The 14,337-nt window shown below is 37.2% G+C and overlaps 1 protein-coding gene across 4 annotated transcripts in view; it reads right to left on the bottom strand.

The window, feature by feature from the left end:
• The window catches only part of GNG2 (G protein subunit gamma 2), a 128,429-nt gene that overhangs the window by 77,591 nt on the left and 36,501 nt on the right, over window positions 1–14,337 (bottom strand). The window contains exon 3 of one of the 4 annotated variants that reach the window (XM_007986688.3): window positions 12,300–12,335. The exons of the other annotated variants lie outside the window; for them this stretch is intronic. The gene's annotated coding sequence lies outside the window, so the exon portion shown is untranslated. The remainder of the gene's footprint in view (window positions 1–12,299; window positions 12,336–14,337) is intronic. 4 annotated transcript variants of the gene reach the window in all.

The raw sequence follows: 14,337 nt of genomic DNA, 5'->3' as shown, positions 1-14,337 counted from the left end.
GTTACTTAACCTCTTTGAGACTATTTTCTCATCTGAAACAAGAGGACAATACCAGCAGGGTTTTTTGAAGTCTAAATGAAACAATGTGTTATAAAAAAACTTGATAATTGTAGATGTTCTCTAAATATTAGTTCCCTTCCTCTCTTCCTTTTACGTTTTAGAGCACAATTTTATTCTGCAATGGGTCTATGGTCTATGTGTTGATCCTCCTAGTTAATGTTTTTAGTATCCCATCTTGAGAGCAGGACTTGATAAGATGGCCACAGTGTGAAGAAATTCATGTTCTGAATCCAAAGTGTAGGTCAGTGACTATTTAGGGTTAGTGGGTATATTAGTCTGTTTTCACACCACTGATCAAGACATACCTAAGACTGGGCAATTTACAAGAGAAAGAGGTTTAATCGGATTTACGGTTCCACATAGCTGGGGAAGCCTCACAATCATGGCAGAAGACAAGGAGGAGTAAGTCATATCTTACTTACATGGATGGCGGCAGGCAAAGAGAGCGTGTGCAGGGCAACTCCCATTTTTAAAACCATCAGATCTCATGGGACCCATTCACTATCACAAGAACAGCACAGGAAAGACCCGCCCCCATAATTCAATCATCTCCCACTGGGTCCCGCCCACAACATGTGTGAATTATGGGAGTTACAAGATGAGATTTGGGTGGGGACACATAGCCAAACCATATCAGTGGGATATGTGAAAATCTTTCTCTAGCTTTTCCAAATGAATGACATCTTGCCTGGATAATTTTTTCCACAAAAAGAGCTGCAGATGTTGTTTCATTTCCTTGGGGAGTTCACGGTCTTAATTTCAGTTACATCTGAAATCAGTACTTGGAATATTATCCGGCCTTTTTTCCAGATGTTTAAGATTTCTTCCTCACTGAAGTTTGAAAATGTTATAAGTAAACATCTTGGCATCTTTCTCTGGATGTTAATTTCCAGATTAACTTCCTGATAGGTAGGCCACGTCCTTAATGAATTCTGGAAATACTGTCTACCTTAAATTGTTGATTCATTAACATTTATTTAGTCTATCAGCTCAAGTACTTTCACTTACTATTTTTAAGTTAAAACACTGTGTTCCATTATAGAAGTGGATCATTTTGGTCTGGCATTATTTATACATGTTTATTTAAGCTATCTAATTCTTTATTTCATTCTGTAGTTAATAAATATGCTTCCCTAGTTAACTATTTAGCAGTTCTCCATGTAAACTCTTCTCTTTACTGGTTCTGGAAATATTCTTAATTGTATGTAATACTGTAATTTTCACTAAATGGCTTTTTATTTCCTGACTTTAGTTATATCAGGCAATTTTAAACTTCATTGGTTTTTTTTTTTCCCTATTCTTTTATAGTTCTGTAATTTGGAATTACAACTTTTAAAAATTAGTTGAATTATTTTAAAATTTCTCCTTTGTTTTTTGGATACTGAGGTTATGTCATTGAAGATTTTTGTTTGAGACACCGTCATTGGCATTTGAATGGGTTCACTATGAAGAAGGCTATCTATACTGCTACTTAGGCCATTAATCTCCCAGAAGCAACAGTATTTTTTACTTGTAAGTACTACTTTTTAGAAATAAGTACATAAGTACTGTAGGTTTTGTTAAACTAATGATAAAATTCTTCCAATAAGTGAGACTCCTCCATGTACTTTTATGTACCAATAAGCTTATATCTTGAGGTTTTATCTTCAAATGAGCCTCTGTCCAACAGACAAAATTATACTTTTAAAAAAACTGAAAGGTAATTAGTTTCCTCTGTTAGAATTTTACTCTTAACATCACAGCTGATCTAGAACTAAAAGAAGAAACATCCTGCCTAATCACACAGAGCTCAAAGTACCGTTTTCCTCTATAATAATAATCCACAATAATAAGATCCATTGTAGCAAAGTTGGAATTAAGTCAAGTGGTGCAAAGTTCTGCTTTAACATTTCTTCATTTCTTAAGTCAAGCTTATGACATCTGTCCCTGGAGATCTGAATTAGGAACTCCTCAGTACGTTACTCTGAGAACAAGTTTTAGCATTAACAAAAGAAAAGCTATTTATTTTAATATTTATCATACACCCAGCCATTTTACCAAATTTCCAACACCAAAAGAAGCAAAAACCTTTATATATTGATGAATGCACTTTAAAATAAAGCTACAATATATTTGAATTGAGAGGCATGTTTTCCAGATGGAAACAGCAAAATATAAAAAAGTCCTTTCCAAGAATACATGATTTTAATGCAGTTGTAACTGGAATCTCCAATGGTTGTTTTCCCCTTTTGGCAATATAACAAAATGAGTTTAAATTTTATATGGAAAAAATGTCAAATAATAGCAATAAATGTTTAAAAAGAAGAATAAAATGGGACCCAGTTACTTTTCTAGATCTTAAACCTGAAATCAAACTATTATAATGAAGATGGTATCATTGATATTGGAATAGAAAATAAATCCAGGAAATATAATACAAAGTACAGAAACAGATCCAAGTATATGTGGAAACAATATATGATTAAAGACGTGTTTCAATTCAGTAGATAAAACAGAGTTTTTAAAGTAAATGGTGTCATGGAGTTGGCTGTTTGGAGGAACATATTTATAGCTCATGTCATATACAAAATATATTCTAGATGGATTTAATATATAACATGGATAAATATTTTTTAAAATATTAGAAGAAGAATAAGGAGGATATTTATATTACCTTAGATAGAGGAAATATGCCTAAGCAAGACAAGAAGCCAAAAAACCATAAAGGAAAACATAGACATATGTGAATACTTTACAAAAAAGAAAGAAAAAGAAAAAGTATGGCAAAGGATACTATACACAAAACAGACAAATGATGGGCTGGGAAAGAAATAACTTCAGCGTGTAAAGTGATAAAGTATTACTATCACTAATAAACTAAGGGTTCTGTATAAATTGAGGGAAGAGTCAAATAACCTTACAAAAACATGGGCAAAGGATTCGAAACGATATTTGCAGAAGAGAAAATGCAAAAGATCAATGAAAACATATGAAAATATGCTCAACTTCACCAGAATTCAAGGGAATACAAGTTAAAATAGAATACCATTCCTCACCCATTAGAGTGGTAATTTCCAGTGATGACTAGGAGACAGAAAACAGGCAGGCTCATACTTACTAATGGGCATCCAAATTGCTACAACCTTTTAAGAAAGAAATCTAGCAATATATTTTAAAATTTAAGAGATCTAAGTGCTTTGACTCAACAATCCCGCTGTTTGGGATTCCACCACAGTGAAGCATGGATGTATGACAGGTTAGTTAGAAGAAACACAACCACAACCAAGAAGACAAAACTAACATCGCTCCACAGGCGACAGGGGAGTGAAGATGATGTAATCATTAACATGAATCTGTTAGATCCACAACTACAAGCTAGGTGAATTATGTGACATTTGTCACATAAAAGATAGTTGCACATTAACTCTTACATTTGAAAAATTTCCATACAACTACCTAATATGCATGCATGTGATTGAACTATATGCAATTGCTGATTTCAACTACTATGGCCTAATAAAATAACAATCTCATAAATTGCAACCCAACATATATTTATTACACATTTATGAGCATGAAGAAAAATGTGGAATGATACACCCCAAAGCATTAACATTGGTTACATGGGGGAGGAGGGAAGTAAGGGAAAAAGGAGAAATGAGCTTCTTCCTATAGCTTTTTACTTGTAAAACCAAGAGCATGTTACATTTGTAAATTTCAAATATCTGATAAAGAAAATAAAGAAGGCCAGCCACGGTGGCTCATGCCTGTAATCCCAACACTTTGGGAGGAGGCTGAGGTTGGAAGATCACTTGAGGTGAGGAGTTTGAGACCAGCCTGGCCAACATGGTGAAACCGTCTCTATAAAAATTACAAAACTTAGCCAGTCATGGTGGCACATGCCTGCAGTCCCAGCAGAGGCAGGAGAATCGCTTGAACCCAGGAGGCGAAGGTTATAGTGTGCCGAGATCATGCCACAGCACTCTAGCCTGGGGGACAGAGTGAGACTCTGTCTCAAAAAAAAGGAAAAGAAAGAAAAAAGACTCTCAGGTTCAATATTGCTTGAAAACATATCTACATTTGTCTACGGCAATGGCCCACTTTATCAAACATAATAACAAATAATTTACGTCCTTGTCTCCTTCACCAAGATAGTTAAAAATGAGTTGTTTAAATAACAACTCTTTGTTATTTAAAAAAATAGAATTCCAGAATATATTTGCAACTAGCAAAAATTAAAATTCAGAGAACTGAATGACTGTTCTGTCCAACACTTAACTGTTGACAAGTGGAGAAAGAAGAACTCTCATACTGCTAATGAAGAATAAATTGGTATAACCACTAATGGTCAACCTAATAAAGTGAACATTTGCAATGTTCTATGCCTTAGCAACTGAACTCCAAAGTATATGTCCTAGAAAAACTCCTGGATGTGAACCAGGATACATGAACAGAATGCACACAGCAGCGTCGCACATCAGAGCAAAAAGCTGGACACAACCCAAATGCCCAACGTGTGTAGAATGAATAAAGTGTGTGATATTTCACACAGTGGAAGAATGGTACAGTAATTAATGCTAGATAGCAGTAAAAAATGGGTAAACTACAGCTATGCACGTCCACCTAGATGAATCTTAAAACATAATGTTGGTTAAAAATCCAAGCCAAAGAAACATGATGTCATTTATTTAAAGTTCTAAAACAGGCAAACTAAACCATATATGCAGGGAAGTGATAAATAAAATGTCCAGATTATGGCTTTCTGGGAAGGAGGAAAAAGGAGGATGGAATTGGAGAGAAGCATACAGGAGTTTTTAAAGGTGGTACTTAAAAGATAGGGAATGTATGTGGGCTTGTTTTACTAACAGTCTTTTATATATATATGTATATACACGTATGCATTCTTTTGATGTATTTTACATATACACACATACATACACATATAGACACAGAAAGAATGCCTTTAGGTCTATGTCTAACTTTCATAGCTTCATGCCTATGAAGCTACGAAAGACCAGAATATGCAACCCCCAAATGGGAAGGAATGTTCATCTGGAGGTTACCAAGAAGTAGACGCAAGAAAGTTCTTTACCTCCTTCTATTTGCCTTAAAGTAGGACACAGATTATTAAAGACAAAAGGTATCCCGCCCTGCACTGCCCTCCTTCTGTACCGGGGAGAACGAAGGCTAATTACTGGGGACAACTTTAGATGCTTATTGGCCTGGAGATGGTATGAGAGGAATCTACATGAACAAGGATTACTAACTTGCTTTTATCTGCCATTTATTTGCCTTCCCCACAGTTGGCCCAGTTAGAGACTCAAAGTTCTTTTCCATTGTCTTGTCACTTCTCTAAAGAATGTACTGTTCTTTGCTGAAGATGCTCTATAAGCTGGAATTCAAAGCCATCTCTTTAGGAACTACTCAATCTTTGTGTGTCTCCCATGTGTACTATGTGTATATGAAATAAACATGTTAATAAACTTGTTTGTTTTTTGCTTTTTAATCTGTCTTTTGTTACAGGGGGTCATTCCAATTAAGAACCTATAAATATTGAAGGAAAACTTACTTTATTGAATTTTATCTTATTGAAAATGGGCTTCTTATTGAAGAAGCCACTTAACCATCTTCCAGGTGTACTTTGTGTTGTAGATTCTTAATACATAACGGAATGAATATATTTCTAGAGTAACACTCAAAGGAACATTGCTGGGAGCCATATTCTTCCAGTGCCAGAGTAAAATGGAAAGTTATGGAATTTTTTGTTGTATGCCAGAGCTGAAAAGAATATAACAGAAAACCCAAGCTAAACACACACTGTGACATAAACGTTTCCAAGTCACCTTGGGAAAATAATTTACCAAATTATAGCAAAAAGCAAAGGTAACATTTCTGAGTAGAGTTACATTGGTTTTACTTTTACCCTGTGTTAATAATACCTTTCTTTCACTTTAAGATCTAAACTAAATGACACCAAAACTCCAACCTTGGCTAGTAAGATTTTTGAGGGCAGGTGAAAAAAATGCCTTTTCTCAACCACAAATCTCATGTCCTCAGGAAACAATGATTTGTTGGGAATAGACCAGGTGGAGCTCTATTTCCAGATATTACAATGTTGGTCCTGATTCACAGCAGTTGAGCAGCTAAAAGCATTCTAAATAAGGCAGTGTTTCACCAGGTGAAGGAAGACAATTAGAAAGGGAGGAAGTCTGTCCTTATTCCCATCCTCCACAGCTGCCTGAAACCAAAGTTGTACCCATGACTAAATCACTACTCATTTTGATCTCCCGGCTTCTTTTCCTTTCCAAGGATTATTTTGAGTACTTGGACTTCTATTTTACTCACTCAGTTGTATCTACTGTGGTTAGGAGTTTGATAAATAATCTGATTTAGCTAAGATGCTTTACCGACAGGATATCCTGTATCTAGTTAACTAAGTAAGGCTAGAGGAAAGAGTGATTAGACAATCTGAATGCATGTTATTTTTAAGAAGTAAAAGAAAAGACAAAAAAGCCAAAGTAGGTACAGGGCCTTTATTATCTCCAACAAACCAAAACAGTACGGCACTGAACTACCTTGTATCTGCAAACACAATTTATCTGCAGATGTCACATTTTTATTTCCTAATGCTAGAAAGTTCTACATTGTGCTCAACACCTGGAAATATAGGTGCAGTACAACCAATGAGTTAAAAAGCTTTACGTTTTCCCATTGGCAAACAACAAAAAAGGGGGGGGGATTAAATTAATGGCTTCCCTTGAATGTTTATTTTTCCCAAAGTTTTTCAGACTGCTTTTATAAAATAGCAGCTTTATTGAGATACAATGAAATACCATAAAGTTCACTTCGAAGCTATACAATTCAGTGTTTTTAGTATAGTCACAGATTAGACTGTGAATTCTGTACCCAACACCACGATCAAATATCAGAATATTTTCATCACCCCAAAAAAGCAAACCCAACGACCGGGCGTGGTAGCTCACTTTGTGAGGCCAAGGCAGGCAGATCACCTGAGGTCAGGAGTTCGAGATCAGCCTGGCCAACATGGTGAAGCCCCGTCTCTACTAAAAATACAAAAATTAGCCTGGCGTGGTGGCACACACCTGTAGTGCCAGCTACTTGGGAGGCTGAGGTACGAGAATTGCTTGAATTCGGGAGGCAGAGGTTGCAGTGAGCAGAGAGGTTGCATTGGAGCGCCAATGCACTCAAGCCTAGGTGACAGAGCGAGACTCCGTCTCAAACAAACAAACCAAACCAAACCAAACAAAACAAAAAAGAGCAAACCTATACCCATTAGCAGTCACTTCCCCTTCCCCTCTTCCCTCTCCCCTAGCCTGAAACCACTAATCTACCTCCTGTCTCTATGGATTTGTCTATTCTGGATATTTCAGTGCCTGGGATCATATAATATGTAGCCTGTTGTGTCTGGTTTCTTTCACTCGCACAGTGTTTTCAGGGTTCATCCACACTGTAGCATGTATCAGTACCTTGTTCCTTTTTATGGCTGAATAATCCATTGTATGGATACACCACATTTGTGGTGTTTCCTCCAGGTTGCTTGTTTATGATAAGAAACAAAAGCAAGCCTAGGAAGCAGAAAGAACCAGATTCCAGCTGTGTACTCAACCTAAACCAGGGATTAACAAACACAATTACTATTATATCTGCATTTATACCCAGTTCTTGCAAACTGCCCTACTCCTGGAGGATGTCAATGAGATGTCAGCTGTGGTAACATGGAATTCTAAAAATTTCTCTTACACTATTAACGAGGAAAGAAGAAAGAAAATGGAATTAAAAAAAAATGAGGCTGAGGTAGGAAGATTACTCGAGCCCAGGAACTCAAGACCAGTCCAGGTAACATAACGAGACCCCCATCTCTTCAAAAACATTTAAAAATTAGCCAGGCGTGGTGGTGTGCACCTGTGGTCCTAGCTACTGGAGAGGCTGAGGTGGCAGGTTCGCTGGAGCCCAGGAGGTCAAGGCTATGATCATGCCACTGCACTCCAGCCTGGGTGACAAAGTGAGTCCTTGTCTCAAAACAACAAAAACAAACAAAACCATAATTAAGTAATCACTACTAATAGGTAAGCAGATAAACATTGTGGTATACCAGTACAATAGAATACTACCCAAGAATAAAAAGAATAAATAGTTGATGCATACAGCATGGATGTATCGCAGTGTAATTATACTGAGAGGGAGATAGAAGGGAGAGATGATCATGGAGCATGAGGAAACTTTTGAATGAATATGTTCATCATCTTGTTTGTGATGATGGTCTCATGGGTGTATGCAATCAAAATTCATCAAATCATACCCTTTGAATATGTGTTATTTATTGTATATCAACTATACATAAATAAAGCTGTTAAGAAATAATTTTTTAAAGGAACATAGGCATATTCATCAAATTACATATATCAAATATGTGCAGTTTTTTTAAATCTCAATTATACTTCCAAATGGTTGTTTTCAACAAGTGTATACATCCTAAAGAGGTATTTGCATGACTACTGTGTGGAAAATACTGCCTTAATTTTGCGTATATAATTTCAATTAATTTTACAGCAAGTCAAGTTATTCTCATTTTTCATACTAGGATACTTAAGGTTGAGAAAGTTCAGTAACTTGCCAAGGTGGTCACAGTCAGTGCTACGCTAACTTCAGTTAGTTTTAATTCCACCACCCCAGCTCTTTTCTCTACACCACACTGCCTCTCACTGCTCCTATTACAGACCCAACCCTTCACAGCACTTCCCAAGTCAGGGAATTTTCCCATCCACAGAGGAGGTTTGTGCTTTAGGATGGCATTCCACATTTGTTTTGTCCATAATTTTGTGCTGCCACAAATACTTCCCCAACAAATTTATCTGATTCAGTGGATTTATTCATTTTCAGTGGATCAGAGTGGTTAATCTAGATTAGATCAAGGCAAGTAATCCTGGTCCCTGGCTCAAAGAAATGAAAATAATTCATCGGAGATTCAAAGCAAGATGAACAACACCAAAAACTGGCCACTCAATCCACTAGCCAGGCATGGCATTTCTTTGGGATAACAGTCATTTCCTTTGATGTTGGGAGGCCCAAGAAGGTGGCTATCTAAAGGTGCTCTGAGGTGTCCAGCTACTTTTTGTAGCAAACTTAAACTGTAAGTTGAGGTTGCCATCCTGTCTGTGAATAGGGGAAGCATAGGGTGGTTTTCTCTCTGTGTAGCTCCTCCAGATCATCTTTCACCACACAAACAACTGAACTCAGTCCAAATGCTACCATTGTAGCTGGGTCCACTTGGACATGGGCTATGACCTTGACTAAGTAAAATTAATAAAAACGTGAAAGCTGGTTAAAACAATTTTTTTTCTAAGTTATCTACACTTTTTGGAAATGCTGCCATTTCCTTCATGCAAGACTTCCACGATGAAGGTTAACTGTGTTGTGTATCTTCCATTTGCCCCTCCAAATCCATTCTCCATCTACCTGGTTTATGCCCCAGGAAACTAAACTGCATGAAGCCAGTAGCAGACTTCCTTGCTCTTTGCCTCCCAGTTGGGTTTGGCCAATGAGGAGCATGAGCAGGCAATCAGAATAAGTGGAAGAATCAGTTCAGGCTACTTGTTTCCTGGGGTCTCTGCCTGCAGGATCATTATAATCTGGCTATATTCCTTTCGTGGAGGCCACAGCTCCACTAAGGAGGTCCTCTCCTCACTGTCCTCATACCTCAGGCCAAAGGATAATACAGGAGCCCTGAGAAACTGCATTCTCCCTTGCAGTTTTCCTATACTCTGCCCTCATCCTTGGAAATACTCTTTTTACTGAGTGCTCTTGAAATTAACCAGTTTGAGGATGTCAGTTGTTTCCAATACAGCTGACATTTTCTGAGGGCTGAGTATGCCCTATTCAGAATATGAAGTTATTCAAAGTTCTCAGTTTATATGAAAACACTGACATTCATGGGGTTAATAACAAGCCCAGGCAAAGATAAACAATGGCTAGATGAGGTGTAGAGTGGTCAGGCAACATCAATTCAGCCTCACACCAATGCTCACTGGCAATTGTGTAAGGTGAAAGCATAGTCACATAGACTTATGAGAACAGTGAAGGTGGTAGATACATTTCATAGATTTTAAAATGCGAGGAAAGCAAAACATTTTCGGGTTGATATGTCATGCTTCTTAATGCTTATAAATTATATTTCCATGGTGACATCAACCTTTTTTGCATATGGTATTCCACTTCGATTGAAGCTTTAAGCCATTCTTTGGTTGTAATTATCAAATATAAAGAAAGAGACACTTGCTACAATAAAAACTGCCTAAATGGCAAATCTAAGATTTCAGAGAGGTACCATCTGTTTTTCCTCATTGAGAGGTATTATCATATATAGTGAAAAATGCTATAAAAGTGAAGTGATGCTTTTTGTGTCATGAATAAGTTATAATCTCAAGTAGATTTTGATTACTTAGAGCTTATAGCAAAGACATAAGTCCATTAAGGAAAAGATGGATCTTGATCCTATCTGAGCCCAAAACAAATAACTTCCTATCTCCAGAATCACCTCAACTATATCATTCCCATGGAGTATATCTAAAATAGCTGCTTTAAGATTTATTTTCCTTGATTTTTCTTTAATGAAGCCAAAATGTTATTAACATGAATCTGTAAAGGTCTTTTAAGTAAAAAGGCTAAAATGTTGAAATATTAATAATGACATTTTGTTTATTTTTTGTTTGGGGTGTGTGTGTGTGTGTATGTATGTGTGTGTGTGTGTGTGTGTGTGTTATAGAACAGGGCGGGGGATAGAAAAGAGAAACCCATTGAATGAATCTAGGCCAGAAAGGTAAAAGCTCTATCTTTGTATTCATTATGGGTATTGATTAGAACTTAAAAGAGTACTTGAAAGAAGGTCTCAAAAGAAGATCTGGAGGACCCTGGCAGCTTTCGTTTAACTCTGCATAACATCAGATGGCTCTTAGAAAGCATTCACTTATTTTCCAAATAAGTGGTAATTTCGCCCTTTCAATTTTTCCTAACTCAGTGTGACATATCAGTGAATAATACAATCTTATATGTGTGTCATATTTTACAATTTATATAGTGTATTCCTATTCATTATCTCAACTGATATTTACCTATTTCAGGTAGAGTCAGGGTGAATATGACAACCTCCATTTTACGGATGAGGAAACTAAGGCCTAGAGGTATAAGTCAAAACTCTTTTAACCACAACTTGAATTAGCTTGGGCAAAACATGGGAATGTGTTGGTTCATGTGGACTGGATTCATGGACTGCAGTTATGACTGAGCTCTCTCCTTCTTTCCTTTCTCTCTCTGACTCTCGCTGCTTCCCCTCTGTGCACTGGACCTGATTCTCTCCACAGACTGAAACACAGCTTTACGTGATTCTTACTGCCTTGGGACCAGAAAGGATGGTACCTCTCCTCTCAACTTGAGTTGGAAAATTCTAGAGGAAGAACCTACTGGCCCCTGCTGATGGCAGGCCCACCCTCTGAACTAACCACTGTGGTCTGGGGATGAAATACTGTGGCTTCCTCAGCATGGGTCAAGTCTCCTCCCCTGTGGTCAGTGTTACCTAAACAGCCTAACAAAATCCGAACAGAATGGCCACTGAGGAGACTAGGAGGAGAGAGGCAGTCACCTTAATTTGTTTCTACTGCCTTAAATGTCCAGGGGCTGAATCAAAACTACTGCCCAGATTTTCAGGCTGCACCCATCTCCTTCACTTCACAGCCTTTTCCTGCAGGAACCACAGAGGTGTAACTGCGCTTCTCTCTTCCTCACAGTTACCATGTGGTCTGGGTCAAGACTAGTTGGAAAAGACTCCATTCTGTCTTGATTCTGTCACTTTTCAGCTGTGTGACCCTAAGCACATTACTTAACCTCTGGGAACCACAGCTTCCTCCTTTGTAAAATAAACAGTTCCTGCATTGCAGGGTCATCTAAAGGATAAAGGGAGATAATATACCCCAGATGACTTTGAAAATCATAAAAGAACTACATTAAGGTTTATTACTTAAGTTCCACATGTAAATGTTAACAGAGGCTAAAACTACACATTAACATCCTTCAGCTGTAGTTCTCACTACCACCAGCCCTCTCTGTTAGCATCACTTTGGTTCTGACATTTTTCTTTCAGTTTTAAAAGGCACATTTTAAAAAGAAGCATAATAGTGTCTCAAAATGTAAAATTTAGCTCAGAAGAAAAGCTTATGAACAGATGGTTCAATGGCACTTATACTCACCTTTTTGATACAGATTAACCAGGAGATGAAAAATCTCTGTAAGAGACACAAGAAACTCTCAACAGTGGTTACCTCTAGGGACTGAGGCTAAAAGTTGGTGGAAAGAAACACTTTTATTTTTCATTTATGCCTGTCTCTACTACTTGAATTTTTTAAATCTTTCACATATATTCTTTTTTTTTTCCTGCATGAACTCCTTTCATGATAAAAAAAAAAAAACCCTAACTAAAAATAAAATCATAATTGCCACAAAAAAGGATCATATACCGGTTACAGTATACGGTATATAGTATATGCCCGTTATAGTATACAGTATATAGCAGTTATAGTATATAAATGATATAGTGCCTGGTACAGAAAAAGCTTTCAATAAGTTCGTGCTTATTGATCTAGATATCCCTAGTTACCACCTAATCAGCTAAAATAAAATCTAGTTTTATTTCTATGAATGTATATTTTTCCATGAATCATATTGTAAGAAATGCTCATTACCATCTGCCACGGATATGATTTTAAACTCATAAATTCACACACCAAACATGAAACCTCCTTTTTAAATTCTCAATTATAAACACAGTACATGTGGCTACCTTTCAACGCTGTTACTGCTCTTCTTATAAGCTGACTTCCTTATTAACATTGGACGATGCTGGGCTTCCAGGAACCATACCATTTTACAGCTGCGGGTTTGCATGATATTTCTAAGAAATTAAAGGTTACATGGCAGCATATGCCAAAGCTAACAGAGAGATTTAAATAGTATTTTTTAAAAATGATGTAAATGGCTAGGAAGTTTGAATGCTATGCACTGGTTAAGTGCTATACTGGTTGCCTAGTTACATCTCTGTAGAAAGGTTAAAATGGTTGTCTCTAAATCTAAAAGAAATTTAAAGTCCTAAAGTTTCATGATTAAGCTAAGGATTGCTTGGGCACCCCTCTGCAGTCATGCCTTGACACAAATCCCCATCAGGTAATGGTGCTTGGGAACGTCTTAAGGAGATTTTTAATAAAAAGTATTTATATATATGAAATTTGTTACCTCGCTCTCATTTCATTAAAGTTATTACATCTGGACTCTCCTTTTTTTTTTTTTTTTTTTTTTTGAGACAGAGTCTCACTCTGTAGCCCAGGCTGGAGTGCGATCTCGGCTCACTGCAAGCTCCGCCTCCCGGGTTCACGCCATTCTCCTGCCTCAGCCTCCCGAGTAGCTGGGACTACAGGCACGCGCCACCGTGTCTGGCTAATTGTTTTGTATTTTTAGTAGAGATGGGGTTTCACCGTGTTAGCCAGGATAGTCTCGATCTCCTGACCTTGTGATCTGCCCGCCTCGACCTCCCAAATGGACTCTCCCTTTTATCACTACGAATTGCAGTCTGCTACTATAGGCTATTAAAACACTTTCCAGCCTAGCTGGTGCAAATTCTATCCCACGATAGGTGGAAGAAAGTCCAGTATTTTAAATTTTTAAACTTTAAAACAATTTTTTAGTGTGACCAGCTCTGCAAAGTATAGGCCAGTCTACAACATAGTAACAAAAACTACACATCTAAAGAATAAACAACTAGTATCTTAACTCTCAGAGATGTTCCTCTTTTACCTCTCAAGGGTTTCCTAATTAGTTCTACCTTGCAGACACGATTACATCCAAATATCTGCGCCCAGCAATGGAACAGAATAGAACAACTTTGGTATAGAAATTTAATATGAGTGTATTAAAATGGATTCACACTTCTTCCAGAATTTGAAGGTAGGAGGAAACAGTCTTTTTCTTTTTTCCTCTTGACGTTCAGTCGGCATTTTGTTTTGAATTGAGGTAAAATTCACATATAAAATTAACCATTAGCCATTGTAAAGTGTACAATTCAATGGCAGTTAGTACATTCACGGTGTTGTGCAGCTATCACCGCTGTCTAGTTCCAAGACATTCCATCACCCCGGAAGGAAGCCCTGTACCCAGATAAATAGCTATTTTGATTCTTATTTACATTTACTCTCTAATTTCTCCTTGAAAAACAATAAAAGAACCTAAGTTTAAATT

Source organism: Chlorocebus sabaeus, chromosome 24 (assembly GCF_047675955.1).
Source record: "Chlorocebus sabaeus isolate Y175 chromosome 24, mChlSab1.0.hap1, whole genome shotgun sequence".
Classification (NCBI taxonomy): domain Eukaryota; kingdom Metazoa; phylum Chordata; class Mammalia; order Primates; family Cercopithecidae; genus Chlorocebus; species Chlorocebus sabaeus.
This window is presented reverse-complemented; position numbering and strand designations above follow the sequence as displayed.